We start from the raw sequence: 4,077 nt of genomic DNA, 5'->3' as shown, positions 1-4,077 counted from the left end.
CACACACACACACACACACACACACACACACACACACACACACACACACACACACACACACAATGTTTCTAGTATGTTCTTGTTTTGGATGTATGCATTCCTATTTTAAGAATAAAGATGAATGGGTGTCCATACATTAGAGAGCATGATTATGGACAATACCTTGAGGGGCTTGTAACTTCAACACATTTACTAACAAATTGCCTCTTTGTACCATTTTGAGAGCATAATAGATTTATGTATCAAAGTAGTTGCTTGGGGCTTAATCCCCTGATGTGATTGTATTACATCCTAGAGAATGACAGAAGCTATCCATTGTTTCTTGAGACCTAAAAGAATTTCTTGTTTTTGTTTCTCTTTCCATAGCATGCGGAGGTAAACTGATTCTAGACAAAATGCTAGAAATTGCTATAATAATAGTTCCATATGTTTCATGTAAAGATCAAAATAAAATTGTCTTGAATTTTTTGTCCATTTCTAGCTATGATATTGTTGAGGTTGATTTCAAGATTAAGGCTCAAAAATTTTTGTCAAATTATTTTTGTGTTTCCATCTTTTGCAATGTGGCATGTTGTTGCAGTTGATTTGGGGATTGAATGTCAACCAACTTGAAGTTCAAAGGCCAAAAGGCCTCAATAAAATGAATCCTCTTGATGGTTGGATTTCCAAGGTAGCTCATTAGTAGAGAATGTTTCTTTATCCAAAAAAAATGAAGACAAGGATGGATAAGAAATGAAGAAAAAGGGAAATAGCAAGAAAAAGCTCAGGAAGAAAACCTTGCTTGAAGATTGGAGGAAGTGACAACTGAGCCTGTCCATGCATGAGGAGTTGTAATTGTTATCAGTGAGTAACAATACATGAAATCTCAATGTACATATTATTCTTTGTAAGAATTTCCAAAGAAAAATAAAGTTTCCAACAAATTTTTGTTTTCCAATTTGGGTTCTTGCAGTAAAAATCTATTGTCTCTATGTTAATAGCTATCTGAATGAGTGTGGTTGTGCAATAGCTTAAATTTGATTTGAATTTTGCTATATAAAACTACACTAGATAATAATTTTTCATTCAATTACCAACAACCATATATTATTGTTGCAGGAGCGTTCAATCCAAGGAAAATCATTGTGAATAGTAGACATAGGGGGTCATGCATTTTAAGGAAATGTTTACTATGTATCAAGTTAATGTAATATCTAGGCTTCTAAGTGTAATTTAATTAGATAATGGTAGAATATGTAAATGCTCTCAAAATAAATAAATGAGAACATGAGCAGTAGAAGCCAAACCCAATTATCTAGGAGCAAAAGAGAGATTTTAGGAGTTAATTAGAGTAGATATAGACCATTGAGCTAATAGGGAGACTTTTTTTCTTTAAAACAGAGGGAAAAGATGGAGTGCATAAAGTATGCCACATATTTATGTATGTAGCAAGCTTTAAGGCTTTATTTGAGTGATTTAAGGAAAGGATGGGAATAGTAACCCAATCCAAGTTTTGATATAAGCATATGTAAGCCTACGGGAAAAAGCAGAGGCCACGAGTAATAGTAAAATCAAGCCGACGTGTGTGTGCATGAGACCGAAGTGTGTCGGATGTAATCTTTGCTTTTATATTAATATATGCAAATGTTGGTTCCTGACTGTGTCAGAGTATTGAAGAGTATTTCATGAATGTTTGAATTACTGTGTTGAACATGCAGGTTCTGTGACAGAGTGCAGACAGACTTCTAAAGTAAGTTGGGGCGTAATACTGACAGAGCAACTACCAAGGATCACTGAATCCAATCAAAGACCAGAGAGGATATCTGGGGTGAAATTATGAAGCAAGAATTCTCTAAAGGAGTTAACCCCGGGAGGAAGAGTGAGAAGCAAAAGGGCGTAAGGTAGAACCTTAAAGAAACTTAGAATACATAGAGAAACTGAAGAAAACGTAGTAAACCCAAGAAAAAAAGGATGAGAGGAGAAGTGAAGGTTACACTCAGCAACCATTGGATCAATTAGATCAATGGCTAAGATCAACTCACAGCGGCGGGAGTCCCTTATAAGTTATCGGAATGTGCCTTGGAATTTTGCACAAAGAAAATAGCGATTAATCACAGACCATTGGGTCATGGCCAGATAAACGATCATGATTAAATTGCATATCAGGATCACTTGCAAACCTTGGTGTGTATATGAGAACTGGGTTGATATTGTTCTATTATAGTATCAATTTAGACATCTTTTTGTCTATTTTTGTTAAATAAGAGTGCAAGTATAGAAACCCGTATTGTTTAAGATGAGGATGGTGGGTCAGTTTCTATTCGGCTATATCTCTCATGATGCTACGGATTTTGCCAGAATCCTTAATAGCTATTTAGTTTGTTAGTTACAGGTATTTTTTGTTACTTTGGCATTCATGTTTGTGAAATAATAACTAATACAAAGATATTATAATTCTCTATTCAGAATAAGGGAAGATGGCCTATGATATGGGTAGTATGATAATAGTTGCCACTTTTGTCTACGTGGATAACATTGGAAAGGAGAGGAAGTTGGGTTCAATATCTGACAAAAATTCCAGACAATTGTAATTTCTTGTAGTTTTTTCACCCATCTCCTTCAATTTATTAAGCAAAAGGAAAACCACAAGATTACGTAGGAGAAAGTGGGTAGTCAATCCAAGAGCTATGGCAAAGCATTTGTACTTCAACCAAGAGGGGTCAGCAACAAAAAAAATTGTAGGTCAGAGAAAAAAATTCCATCTAAAGGAAGGTTCTTTTCACATAAAACTTCATTGTGGTAGATATTTCTTTGTCCATATACATTTCATGTTAATGTGTGGTTTGTATGTAGGTATGGTATGACATATATTCCAACATTTCATTGTGCATCTATTGAAAATATTTTCAAATTGTCTTGCATTCAGGTGTCAACAAGCTTGCTCATCTTGTCAAACTCACCATTGGACCAAAGGGCAAAAATGTTGTTTTGGAAAGCAAGTATGGTTCTTCGAAGATTATCAATGACGATTTGACAATAGCTAAGGATGTAAATTGTAGATGGGGGTTGTAAATTTTTTATATTATATAATAGTTTTCCTTGCCTAAATGTCTTACTATCTTATATGTGGGAGGAAAATTTCTCACAAGCCATAGACAACATATTTCTCTTTTGATGATCTACCAGGTTTGTGGAGTTGCCACAACAGAGTAATGAATAAAGCTTTAAACAATTGAAAAAAATACTTCTATGCCTGATGTTGATCCGTCAAGGTCAATTGTTATTACCAGTCTAGTTAGTCGATTTCAATGCTGCACCCTGCTTCTGACAAGTTGAATTAGAGGACGCAGTTGAAAATATTTTTGCCAAGTTGGTAAGACAGGATGCAACAAATATTAATTTCTTAGATGGTGATTGAGATCACATGGATACACACCCACACAGGTGGCCATAGATCTTGTGATTGTGGCATAGGTGTAGTAGAGGTACAACCAATTTAGGCCATGAAACACTATGGAGCAGATATAGCTCTATTAAGTACAATGCTAGTAGCTAAGGACATGAATATTATCTAGCTAAGGAGAGATAAGGAGGGCCTATAGAATGATATAAGGTGATATAAGGAGGCTAGCATGTAAGGCAGGAATAGGTCACGGACGTCACCGATAGTGAGCAGTGCTAGAGTTATGAGAGTGAGGACCGCCATACAGATGACCCTATGAGGCATGGGATATAGATATGGATATCACTTGCAATAGATATTGACAAATTATCCTCTTGAGTGAGAGGGCTAGACTCAAAGTTATAGTCCTCTCCTGATGTACTATGTATACATGATGTATCCATGACACACCTATGATGTATTCCATGCGATTTTTTCACTCAACCATCATATTTTTTATGCAGCTAGCTTGGGGGATGTGGTTGAGCTATTGTACACTGATACTGTGTACTCATGAATGATGACATAGATATATATATACTAATGCAAAAATAGAATATATCCTATACTTTATTTCCATACTACCTCGGTATTGGATGCTTAGCTCGACATTGTCTTTTTGCCTGATTGATATATAGCTGGGAATCAACCACAAT

The sequence above is a fragment of the Pinus tabuliformis genome, chromosome 3_2 (genome assembly GCF_031772625.1).
Source record: "Pinus tabuliformis cultivar Carrire ecotype Pingquan chromosome 3_2, CPIR1, whole genome shotgun sequence".
NCBI classification, from domain to species: domain Eukaryota; kingdom Viridiplantae; phylum Streptophyta; class Pinopsida; order Pinales; family Pinaceae; genus Pinus; species Pinus tabuliformis.
The sequence above is the reverse complement of the archived record's forward strand: the minus strand, read 5'-3'. Positions refer to the sequence as shown.